Source organism: Hirundo rustica, chromosome 2, assembly GCF_015227805.2.
Source record: "Hirundo rustica isolate bHirRus1 chromosome 2, bHirRus1.pri.v3, whole genome shotgun sequence".
Classification (NCBI taxonomy): Eukaryota; Metazoa; Chordata; class Aves; order Passeriformes; family Hirundinidae; genus Hirundo; species Hirundo rustica.
The window spans coordinates 49,123,510-49,137,246 of record NC_053451.1 but is presented as its reverse complement, the minus strand read 5'-3'; positions in this window follow the sequence as shown (position 1 = coordinate 49,137,246).

The window sequence follows — 13,737 nt, the reverse complement described above, 5'->3', positions numbered from 1 at the left end:
GGGGTTGATGCAACAGCTGGTTCTGTTGCCATTCAGGGGAATTTTAACAGGCTGGAGAGATGGACTAACAAGGACTTCACATGGTTCAACAAGGAAAAAGCCAATCTCTTCCTCTGTGGGGGAATCCTACCATGCACCGGTACACACTGGGTACCCACCAGCTGGAAGGCAGCTCTGAAGGACTTGGAGTCCTTATGGAGAACTAATAGGTTCATAGCCAGCCAATAAAAAAGATCAAAGCTTCCTGGACTGAGATAGGAAGAGTGTTTCCAGAAGGTCAAGGGAAGTGATCATTTGTCTCTCCTCAGCCCTGGAGAGCCACATCTGGAGTCTGGATCCATATCAAGGCTCCCCAGCAGAGGCAGTACATGCTGAGGTGTGACTAAGGAAGATGTCCATGAAGATCGTTCAGGGTCACTCATAGGAGGAGGATGAGAGAGCTGGGACAGCTCATCCTGGAGAAGAGAAGGTTCAATGATGGTCTTACCAACGTGTTTCAATACCTGTTGGGGAGGAGCAAAGAAGAGAGACAGACTTCTCTGCCATGCCTGATGCCAGGACAGGAAACCATGGGTACAAATTTTAATACAGGATATTCTGTTTAAATGTAAGCAAAATAAAATTTCTTTACTGTATGGTTGTCAAACACTGGAAGAGGCAACCCCGAGATGTTGTGACATCTTCATTCTTGAAAGATACTCAAAGATGGACATGATCCTGGAAAACCTGCTAAATGATCCAGCTTGAGTTCAGGTTTTGGATTAGATTTCCAGAGATGCCTTCCAACCTCAATTTCTCTTTGGTTCTGTGATTCTGTAATCTCTATTCTATAATTTCTCCTTTATTACTTTTTAACAATGTCTTTCATTTTTTGCAACTTATCAGTGGAGGACAGGGCCATCAGGGTGTACAACTTTAAGAAAAAATAGCAGTGTTGAAAAGATCAAGTAGTTTTTAAGAATTTACCATGAGACTTAGATGTTTGAGATATTTTAGTCAGAAAAAGGATAGCTTTTTTCTTCTTTCATAGTCATAGGCAGTTAAGTTACTACATATGGGAACCCCAAAAAGACAAAATCTAATTAATTTGTTTATTTTAATAAATGGCATACTTTAAATATTAATCTCTTGGAACAGATTGAAAATTAATGTGGCAAAGTGTCCTTCTGTCTTTATGAATCACATCTGGGTGAGCAGACAAGGCTGGACAAAGATCAATTTCTACTTCATCCAAAAGTTCAAGAGAAAGTGAGTTTTAAGTGAAGATTTTGTCAAGGAGGGGAAAAGATGACAGACTGTGTCTACATTACCCTAGGGAAGTGCCTAGAGTGGAGTAGTCAAGACCAGTTTCCCATCCCATCCCCACTATTTAGCCAGTGCAATGCACATGGTTTGCTAACTGAGGTTCAGCAGTTTGTATGACAGGAGAGCCTGCAGCGGAGGAAATCGCCTCTCCAAGGCAGGTACATGAAGTCCGGATGATGGCTAGCTGCCCGCACATCTGTTTGCAGAGACAACACTTATTTTATGTGGCACAGCAGCCCCGCTGGGGTGCTGGCCTTCAGCTTTTGCCCCAGTATGTGATCACCCCTTTTGCAGTGGGACTGCTTTGCTCCTCCCCTGGCATTCCCATCCATTGTGCTGGCGTGGTTGCATCCAAAGTCCTGGCGTGTCTGAGGTAGGACATTTGCTATAGCACCTATAACAGCCAGACCCAACCTCACCTGCACAGATACAGGCAGAGAAACCACTGATACAAACCATCAAGCTGCTATAGCTCCTCTGCCCCTGGACTCCTGCTCTGCTTTCACCAGGCACATGCTGAAACCAGGAGGCTCCAGGGACCGTGCAGGACAAGTAGGACAGTGTCTACCAAATTAAGGCACCCAGTGAGTTGGTCACTACTGGGAAGTAGGTTGACTGTGTCACTGTCTGAGAGAATCTTCTCATACCTAAATGGAAATACAGGTACCTTGAGGCAGAATCCCATGCTGAAGTCTGTGCTGTGTGAGTACTTGGGTCAAGACTTCACAGTTGAGCTCATTGCCACAGTAAAATGACCTTATTATTCGCTTCCTACTTTCTTGGTGGTTTAAATATATTCATCATATTTTGGAGTCTGGGTGGGCCTGAAACACTCACTCAGTCCCACAATCTCAGCTCTGAAATGTTAACTCTTCAGGCTCCTCAGTTTCAGTTATTTTCCCACACACTTGTTTTTGCTCCATTTCTGGATCTTCCTCAATGTTCCAAACCCCTTTGATGACAATTCAGAATGATTTATGAACTAGAGCTTCTGAAACATTTTCTGGATCTTTATGAATTATTAAAACAAAATAAAAGTTTGCTGAAAGTTTTGCTTTATTCTCTTTCTAAGAGCTTGATTCTTCTGGTTGTAACAGGTCAGCAACTCATATGCAATAAAGTCAATATATAGCTAAGGTGGTTATGAAAACATGGGTAATAACAGGGCCTTGTTCTTCCTTACAAGTGCCTCAGTGCCATAAATACTCTCCATAAGCTTGTGCTTCCTCATGCCCCCTGGATGCCTATGCTTCATAAAACCCGGTGCAATGAAAACTGAATTGACTGCTTTCAAGGGTCGTTATGAGAGCGTCATTATTTAATTCTTATTTCAGTCTGGGCTCTGTTGCTTACACAGGAAGTTTCACTTGACTTTTAGTGCCTTAAAATATAGTAATAACACTGCTCGGGTCTTGCAGTCCTGAGTAGTGACTTTATATGCACAAAGAGACATTCACCTCTCTGCAGAGCTCATATATTACTTAAAGCCTACAAGATTAAAATGGATTTACACATTGCATAGACTGTTCTGGATTTCTCCCACCAAAGACTTCCAGCCCTGGGAGAAACACCTCACCAGAAAGATGTATCCTGAAGTCGATGGTACAGACCAAATGAGACAAAGATCCTTTCCCTTAATCTATATATGGAGATTATGATAGTGACTCTGTGGGGCAGGGGGATGAATAGTTGACACACATTTTCTGGTTTTGTCAATTTCTTAATGTAGACAAGATCACATACGTTGAGCAATACTTACTCTTCACCAATGGTTAACTAGAATTCCTCTGGCAGAATTGATTTGGTTTAAATTGAATCTTCAACAAAGGAAGTCACACACACAGAGCGTTACTTGGAATTTCCACCTGGAATGAGGAGAGGATTTCAATGACATGCACAATTCCAGCAGATGGCATCAGTGAATACCATTGAAAAAAAATCAATTGTCAACCGCAACATTCCTGTGTATGTGATTCCTTAACTCTGATGCCTGAAGGGCTTTTTTTTTTTTGACTGGAACCAAATAAAACATGCTAACATGTTAAAACACAATGATGATGGAGGCCAGCCAGGTCACACTTGTGGGGAAGTAAGATTCAGAACAAAGAGCATTGCAATGGTCTTTCCTCTATTCCCTTTCTTCCGACCACTTTTCTTTTTCATTCCTTTCTATAATTTTGTTATCATTTTAATGTATCTGTAGTTTATAGATACCAATTTTATGTTAGAAAAAGCTCCTCAATATTGTCTGCTGTCACACAGCCTGTTCATATATCGTATATCACGTGTTCCCATCTGTTACACAGCAAGATGTGAATAAGTTGTAAGAAGTTACTATAGAAACACAATTAATGCACAGCATGGGTGATTCCACAGAGATCTGGTCTCCCAACTAGAAATGCAGTAAACCTGAAGCAGAAACCACCTGCAGATCTCTCCCATATTATGGAAAAACCAACATATTCCCCAGCATCGTGACAAAGTGATTGAGGCATACGTTCTTTTCAGACAGGTTTCCTTGGTTCTGTATTAATATCTGTCCCAAAGTACTGATGGAAGAACATGTGGAGCACAAGCTGTGCAACTTGGATTTTAATCACACTGTGCTGTTTTTCAGAGCAAGGCTTTTACTGTTCACCAAATGGCAACGCCATGGAGTGGAGAACTGCGATAAGTAGCTGAGAGCCATTGGAAGAACCATTTATGTCAATATCCCAGCACCTGTTTATTGAGTTTGTGTGGCAAGGATTTAGAAGTGGGGGGGCTACAGGGGTGCCTTGTGTGAGAAGATGCCAGAAGCTTCCTCCATGTCTGACAGAGCCAATACCAGCCAGCTCCAAGATGGACCTGCCGCTTGTCAAGGCTGAGCCCATCAGCAGCAGTGGTACAGCAGCTCTGGGAAAACAATATTTAAGGAGTGGAGGGAAAAATGGAAGAACTGCAGAGAGAGGAATTAAAATATGTGAAACAGCCCTGCAGACACCAAGGCCAGTGAAGAGGGAGGAGGTGCTCCAGGTGCCAGAACAGAGATTCCCTTGCAGCCTGTGGGAAATACCATGTGAAAGCAACTGTCTCCCTGTAGCCCATGAAGGTCCATTGTGGAGCAGATATCCATGGCAGCCCCTGGAAGATCTCACACCACAGCAGGTGCTTGCCCAAAGGAGACTGTGACCCTGTGGAAAGCCCATGTTGGAGCAGGCTCTTGGCAGAGACCTGTGGCCCTGTGGAGAGAGGAGCCCATGCTGGAGCAGGTTTTGCTGGCAGGAGCTGTGACCTCACAGGGGATTCATATGGGAGCAGCCTGTTCCTGAAGGATTGCACTCCACTGAAGAGATCCATGCTAGAACGATTTGTGAAGAACTGCAGCTTGTGGGAAGGACCCATGGAGAACTGTCTCCTGTAGAAGGGACCACAATGCTGGAGCAGAGGAGGAGAGTGAGGAGTCCTCACTCTGAGGAGGAAGGAGCAGTGTAGATAACATATGATGAACTGAGCCCACACTCTGTTTTCTGTCCCCCTGTGGGGTGGAGGGGAGGAGGAAGGAGAGAAAACTGAGGGCAAAGTTGACCCTGGAAAGGAGGAGTAGGGGAAAGGTGTTGTTAAGATTTGGGTTTATTTCTCATTATCCTATTCTGGTTTGATTTGCAATAAATTCAGGTAATTTCCCCAAATCAAACCTGTTTTGCCTGTGACAGTGATGGCTGACTGGTATCATCCTGCCCAGCTGAGAAGGGGAGTGATGGAGCGGCTTTGATGCGTACCAGGGCCAGCCCACCACAACCTAAGAACAGGCTCTTGCTTAGAAATATGGATTGGAACAAAAAATCCATCAATCCACACAGATGTAAGAATCACTACTGTCTGCTCCTTTCCAGGATGGATTTTACTGAAGGGAAAGACAAGTACGAAATACATATCCAGTGTCAGATATGTCAACAATAGGACTAATACCTCTGTAGATAGCATGCAATGAACCCCATGATATAGCATGGTAAATTTTTCATCTACAATTTTATTTTGATGCTGTCCACAGTATTTAATATCAGAAACGCTAACAAAAAACAAATATACCCCCATTAGATGATCAGCACCTATTTAAGAAATAGATTTTACAGTTTACTGAAAAAATGCAGTTAAATACTCTATCAATAATATACTTACATGTTTAGCCAAACCTGGAGTAGCACTCAAAAATAATTTAACCCTATGTTTGTGGCATCAGAATTCATTTGCCATGGGGCTACAAATCTCCTTATTACAAATGAGAGAGTGAAAACTGATGTCAGAATGTAAGAGTGGAAGTGTTGCCAAATGGGTCTCCTGTGAGCGTGTGATGATCTGGAGTAAAGCTCCCTGGCTCTGGCCAGCAGAGGGACTTTTGCAGCAGAATATGGAATCACTGCAATATTTGGCACACAGGCATCCAGTCCTGGAGAGAACTGCAACAGTGTCTGGGCATTCCTCGGGTTAGAGATATTGCAGTGGCAGCATTCCAGCTGCAGTGCAGCATTCCAGGAACAAGCTGAAAGGATCTCAGGCAGACTGTGAGAGACCTGGCAGGCCTATGGCACTATACAATACATACATGGCACTATATAATAAATACACAGGAGACCACTGGTATCTTGCCTTGAATTCAGCTCTTCATATCTATAAGCAATGAATTCATTTTCCTGTCTTCGGTCATTTGCAAAGCTGAAGATCTGAGCCAGTCACGCCTTGTCTGTCTTTATAACCAATGAAGTCAACAGATGATTTTGGGACATGACTCACTGGGCCTGCTTTGGATGTCTTCCTCAGAATTAGGTAAATTGTACAGCTCATTGACTATAAAGAGAGAGCAAAGTGACCATTTCATAGACATCTGCACTGTAAACCCCTGAAGTCACGCAAGATAAAATCTTTCCTGTGTGAAGTTAACAAGCAGTCAGAGAGCAGAGTTTGCAGGTTTGACTAATCTGAACAAAGAGAGGGGAAGTAATAATAGGTCTCATATGCTTTTAGAGGGTTAATTGCCCAACAACAGTGTCACACTATTGCACCATAAGCTTGCAAGGAAGTAGGATTTAGCCACAGCAAGTATGAATTTGGACCTCCATTTCTATTGGCTCTATTTTTCTTTATTTGGGAACAACTGCTGGACAGGATATGGAGCAATCATTTGGAAATATCACATTTTGAAATACACCATTCAAATATAACAGAAGTATTTATTAGTTTCTGTGCCAAAAAAAAAAAAAAAAAAAAAAAAGAAGAAGGAGAAGATAAAGAAGATAGACTAGACTAGACTAGACTAGACGAGAATAGATTACTTCACCTGGAAGGGACATCCAGCAATCGGAGACAAAATTTAAACAAAATAGTTCCTAGTGCCTATAAAGGGCAGGTTATGAGATATTAAATCAAAGGAAGGCTTCACTCAGGCATTTGGTGGCAGCTCATGTAGCCCATGGAGCTCTCAGTCCCTGGTAGCAATGCTGCTGGTAGTGGCTGTGGTCACCAGTGATTTCCTTCAGGTCTCTCTAGTATGCAGTGGTCGGAGCTGGCATATGTTTTTGTTTTCACTAACCTTATAAGGATGTTTATGGGGTCTTACTGACTGTATCCACCATCTGCTGGTAAGTGAGTGGACAGTAGCTGATTTAAGTTTTATTTTTCAAGGGGTAGGAAATAGTGGAGTAGAGTATAGTATGAGCTCTTTAGCAATAAAGTAAGGAAGAAGATGCTTGAAAAAGTCAGTTAAAGAAGACATTTATATTCATGGAATAGAATAAGCAAATATAAGTATCTGAGAATTGTTCTAGACTAAAAGACCAAAATCATAAGGAAAAGGTAAGCCTAAAGATTTCTCATCAAGAAGGACGATTCAAACATTTAGAGAGGAAATGAGTATTTGAGTATTTATCATTGCTGGCCTGGATTGTGAAAGCATGACACTGTCAAAGCCTTTTGCCACAGCTCAGGGGTTGTAGTAAAGAGTCACGTGGTGTTACTGGCCTATAGCTGTGACATGTTGTGAAGGAAAAGAACATGCTTCACAGCAGCTAATTAAGATGTCTAGTCAGCACACATCCTATCCTCTCTATGAACACAGATGGCTTTTATTCATGTCCAAAAATACAATCACTTTTCCGTTTCTTAAATCACTTCCCACTTTTGGGAACATGTGAATGAAGTATTCTACTTCTGCCTTCTAAGCTTAAGGCTACGCTAACTCCCAAGCAAGCAAACAGTTTTATTTGTTCCTCTTCAGCCAGAAAAAAAAAGTAGTGTGATATGTAGAAATGAGGGAACAAAATGAGGATCTATGTAAAACAGTGAAATATTTTGTCTATTTTTTTAGAAATTAGTATGGAAAAGCAAAACCCTGGGGTGGTTTTGGACATTTATATATAGGCCTCCCATCCCCTTAATTACACTCATTTATTTTGCATATATATATGTACAAAAGGTTCCTCCTAAGTTGAAAAATTCTTCCATATACATCTAGAAGCTCAATCATTTCCAGGTATCTGTCAAATATGTAAATGCCATGATCTGTAAATGAAGTATATGAAAAGGGGGGGTTTGTAGTTATCAATTTTTTTATTAGCCAAACTAGCCTTTCCTTAGATGATAGGTGTTAAAGAAACTAACTCCTGGAAAAATTCCTGACTATATTCAGTAGGAATGATCCTATGATTGTTTATCACACTGAGTTTTTACTGGAAGATTGTGTTGCAGGGAGGTGCTTTTAGCCTGAAATCCCTTTGTGGTTATGCCATTCTGAAATGACGTGATATCCATTAAGGGAAGCACAAGAAGCGATTGCAAAGGATTTTGTCTCTTTCCCTGGGTGCTAAGCTCAGCTGCTCACAGCAGTGTTATTTAAAATCTTATTGTTATAAACCTTGGCCAGAGGGCTTTCGAACTAACAAAGGAGTCACAGAACTGAAAGCAAGAATAAACCCAGAACAGGCAGAGATAAAAGACAGCTTCTTCTATCAGAATCAGAGTAGGAAGACAAGACAAAAAAGCAAGGTTTGTATAACATTACAAATATGCAAGCAAAACCAGCACTGGCACTGAGAGCCTTAAAACTGTTCAACTTTATAAAAAATCCTAATGGTGATGCTGCCATGAAAGAGCACTTTGTGTACTGAGTAAACTCACTAAGCATTTCCTGAAGTATCTGAAAGCGAAGCTTCATTCTGAAGCATCCCACTAGACCTTCAGTCTGCAAATTCAGTGTCAGGAGTGCATGTGCTGAAGGACTGGCAAGCCCAGCAAGGCCAGAAACAGTGACAGAACTTCCCTCTTTTGCATAATTTGTCTGTACTGGGGGAAAACTAACAAAAAAAACCCACAACAAAAAAAACCCCAACCAAACAACAACAACAAAAAGTGCCATGAAAGAAGCTTATTTGATTAGCTGTGATCCAAAAGGAAGGAGAAATTGCTGGCATATTCAAAGCCAAGGGTAGCTACCTGACAGAGGCAAAAATGGTGGCAGAAACCTGTGAGTGAGTCCATTGCAGGTGACAGTGCAGATACCGGCATATCTGGACTGCATTGTATCAATTTTGCCTCGGCTCTGGACAATATCATTTCAAGGGGTTTGCTACAATATCGGCACAGATGATATTTCAGGGAAAAGTGTGTGAATTATTGGAAGAGTGACCAGAACTGAATCCCTGTCAATGAGGTTCTAGGAACATGAAAAACAAACCCCATTATATTCACATGATTCAGTTGGTGTAACTTGAAATTTGCTCACAACAATGGCAAGAGAGTGTGTAAAAAACATCCTTTGATCATGTTTTAGAAAAGGGAAACGTCACAACTGAACCAAAAAGAAAAATAACAACCAAGACAGGTGATCTACTTGGATAAAAGGCACTTGGCCTGTATCACTTTGAAATTACTTTGATGAAAGGAGGGAAACAATGATTTCTGCATTTCTGAAGAGCATCGGAGACAGAACTGCAGGGATCCTCTTGGCAGATGTGAGGATGAGTGTGGAGCATCCATCCAGGATTTCGACCAACACGAACAATGTTATTGCTATGGCTGTGTCAAGGCTGCCCAGAGATGTGGTTGATGCACCAGCCCTGGAAACATTCAAGGTCGGGTTGGACAGGACTCTGAGCAACCTGATCTAGTGGAAGGTGTCCCTGCTTATTGCAGGGATTGGACCAGATGAGCTTTTAAGTTTCCTTCCATCCCAAACCATCATACAATTCTATGGAAAAGACAGCACAGTGCTCATGTCTGTTATAGGAAAAGATTAAACCCCGAGTTGCAAACTCCAGGGCCTTCGTGCCAGGGCAGACATACCTGTGATACCCAATCCAGGATCAGAGGTTCCTGTATTTCCATAAAACCTAGTAGATGTCCCTGCCTCAGCTATTCCCTGTTCTGTTGTCCATTTCACTTCTAGGGAGACAGGGGAGATTCTTTTTGACAAGAATTTCAAATTTTACTTGAGGATCTGGTTTGGTTTTTTGTCCTGACCTGAGCCAACAGACATTTTTCCGCCCAAGGTTTTTAACGTTAAACTCTTTTTTGGGGGCTTTTATACTGTCTATGCCATGAAATGAAATGCCTGTCATCCTGTCAGCAGTGCTTCTGGAAAAAATGAATGATTACTGAATCATTTTGTTCTGGTTAATTCTAGCCCAGTCAGATTTCGAGGATGACATTATGTCTGTCTTACATTCTTTGTTTCTGCGCTGCATATTCTCGCCTGGAAATGCAGATCAGGCAATCATTTTGACAGGCAGGCAGGTGGTACTATTACACTGGCAGTACCAAATCTGTCACGTTAATGTGCTCTCAGATTGAAATAGCTACACTTGCCCTCACTGGGTGAAGTTTGTATGGCGGCAGAGCACGTCTCCCTCCGTGGTTTAAAACAATGTCCTGTCTTATGATTACTGCCTTGTTCCTGCATTGGCTTATGGACTGGAATACTGATACTCGTTGCATTTAATTCTGTGACTAATAGTGAAACTAAAAGCTGCAAGGCAACTTCACAAAGAACCTAAAAGGAAATCGTTCTGGTCCAGCTGCTGCATAATTGACTCAGTTATTCATCCAAAAACAGTTGAGGTGTCCTGGAAACACCTATCTGGGCTGTGCCCATGTAGAGCTGTCTGATAAGACACAAGACCTACAAGGGATCTGTGGCCTCATGGATTATCAGGGGACAGTCCAGAGGGGTGGATACCTACGGGCATCTCCAATGGCACCAGACTCCTGTACATGGGCAGCTGGATCAGGCAGAGGTGGACACAGCCACAGGGATCTGTAGAAAGGCTTATTCAACCTGGACCACCTTTTGGTTTCTGTGTGGCTCTCCAGAATAAAACTCCAACAGGTATTTTATGGCCTGTCCTGTAGTAAGGTCCTTTTTGGATGTCCTGAGACATCCACGACACAGGAGCCATGAGAGACCAAAGATTTTCTGGAACAGGAATGGTGTAGGGATGTCAAATAGCACTAAACACCAGACCTGTTTTGCCCTTACTGTAGGGACACATGGATTGTCTGGTGACCCTTGGGCACACAGAGGGGCCTGCAGTGAGGAACCAAGTATTGCCCTGGGTTGGCTTCCTCACCGTGGTTTTACTGGGTGGCAGAAGAGAAGAACACCAAACAATGAGTTGCAGAAAAGCAGGATGATTTCCTTTTCCTTAACAAAAAAAAATAGTGTGGATTTAAAAATAACATTTGGTTCTTCTTTTGGACAGCTTTTTAAGAAAAAGCCATATGACAGAGTGACATTTTTAAAAAAGATGGTTTAGGCTTGTTTTTCAGCCCGGAATCCAATGAAATTATGAGATGGACTTTTAAATGAGAGTGATTGTTTGCAAATTAAAGAGGAAATGAGAAATCTTAAGGATTCAATCTTTATTGAAAATGTCTAATTAAAAATCAAATGTGGCTGAATCCTCAGCCCTGAGAAGTGAGTCTTTTATAAACTGTCTTTTAAAATAGAAGATTTTCTAGATGTTCTAAAATATTTGTCACCATTTATTGATGTCCTTATCTGCCCCAGTGCCCTGGCTGTGCTCATGTAATTTGTTCTTAATTTACATGTTTTGCTCACTCCTAGGCTTACCATTGGTGAATAGCAGTAAAACTAAGCAAAATGTATGGCTGTAATTTTGTATTCTGGCCTGCCACCTTAGTGTGTTGAAGGGAGAGAAATTAGAAGTTCATTCAGCATCTTACAGAATGGAAATCAATGCTTCACACACCTTTAGTAATTGATTGGTATTTCTCATGAAAAAAAAAGAAAGATTTAACTTAATATATTATTCTGGTAAAATGTTTGAGGTTTTACTTAAAAAAAATACTTATTTCAGGAAAAAAACAGTAAATTAGTGTGTGGGATTCTTATTTATAACTCACAGCTTTTGTAAATACTTAATATCTTTAAACAAATAACATGGTGAGTCTGTAATCATGTTGCTGGAGAGATCCCTTTGAGAGAACAAAAGCAGTCAGGTTTACCCTTAGTATTCCACCATCCCTTTCAATATGCCAACTTTAGGTTCTCTAAGTGCTGAGATTTTCTTCTTATAGGTGAGGAAGCGTGCTCTCTTAAAATTATAGTAGCAGCAAAATTAGTTTTTATTATCACTTCAGTTCATCCAATACTTCCTTTCTCTGATTTTATTCACAAGTCAGTTTGAAGCCAGTTGGTACAGGCACTGATGTTTGCCAATTGCTAAACATGGATCATTTCAGCTCTGATTCATCATAACTAATTTGGGAACCTGGTTGCCTGAGGGTCTCTCTATAATTTATGAACCTAATAATTGCTGAGAGGTGAGATGAATCAAAGCCTAATTATAGAGATGTGAAGCTTTCACATTCAGTATAGGTAGAACAAGGAAAAACAAAGAAAAAAAAAAGAAAAATTAAACTCCCGAAGTTAATTCACCTCTGAAGACCGGTATTAGTGAGTGAGTTTTCATTACGCCAGCAAATCGGTGTCTTCAACAAATAGCATCAGTTCCTTCCACTCTCCTTCCACAGCCCGTAGCAGCTGGTTTCAATCACTCATGCCACTGCAGCCACTGACAGTTCTCCCTCTCCTTCAAGCTTGTTCTATGCGAGAGAGGAAGGACGGGGGAGAGGGAGGTAGGAGGGAGAGGTAGATTTAGATGCAGAGGAGAGGAGAGGAGATTATATTATCGTGCTGTCTTCTATTCTTTATCTTACCCTCTCTTTCTCTTCTCTTCTCTTCTCTTCTCTTCTCTTCTCTTCTCTTCTCTTCTCTTCTCTTCTCTTCTCTTCTCTCTTCTCCTCAGCTTCTGCATTTTCTTCAGCTGTTTTATGTTCCTGCCTAAACACGTCACGCCAGGTAATGAGGTAACCAAGCCCCAGATGCAGCATGACTACTTTGTATGCAGATGAACCTTATGCATACACACTTATCCCCAGGGTTACTGGAGGTCTCAGGTCTTACAGTAGGCGTCTCAGCTCCCCAGACAGTTCCTGGGAGAGGCTGGTTCTCCTCCAAAGCACAGAGATGCTGCCCTAGCAATCCTTCTATGGACTTCACAATGACCATGGAGATCCTCAGTGTGAGCGAGCCGAAGCAAATGAGAAATGTCCTATGGCTCCATGGGACCCCGGTGAAGCTGGGCTCTCCTGTGCCCAGAAGGGAGGGACCCTGACAGTCACAGGGTTGGGGGGGGGGGGCTTGTTTTTCAGCCATACAGCTGTGCCTGTTGTAAACCACACAAAATTTTGAAGTAAGTTTCCTCTGTCCCCTAAGCTCTGCCTGCAGCTCCTCCTGCCTTCTCACTTTCTGTCCCTCTGCCTTTGGTTCTGCACATCCTCCTGTCTCATCTCTGGCAGAAAAGGTGCAGCACACTCACAGGTTACAGGCACAGAAGAGCTCACATCCCATAATTTAAAAACAGGTTTCGGAAAGCTCGTAATTCCCCCAAATCTTTTAATGTCAAAAAGGTATTTGCAGGTAGCAAGCGAATTTGCTTTCCAAGAAGAAACCTGTAAAATAAAATGTGTATTAGAGTGAGTACCTAATGATTCAATTTATTATTGAGTGTTAATTTCATTTTTTCAGTATTACTGCCTGGTGGTTTTCTCCTTAGTTTTCTTAGAAATTGCATAGGACCTGGTTAATTTTTTCAAGCTGCAGCAGGGTATGTTACTGTAGTCACTGCAAAAGAAAACTCCACAAGACTATGTAGTTCAGTAAAATTTTCCTTAGTTTTAATTTTTTAATTAAAATTAAGCAAATTGCAAGCAAAAGGGAAATATGGATTATGAAATACGGAAAAAGCAAGCAAATTGCAAAGTAAAAGAGAAATATGGATTTTTTAAATTAAAGACTCTGGGATTTCTTATTCACAGGGAAGTGCTACATGTACAAATTTAGCATATTTTGCTTTTTCTCTCACTGTGATTGATACA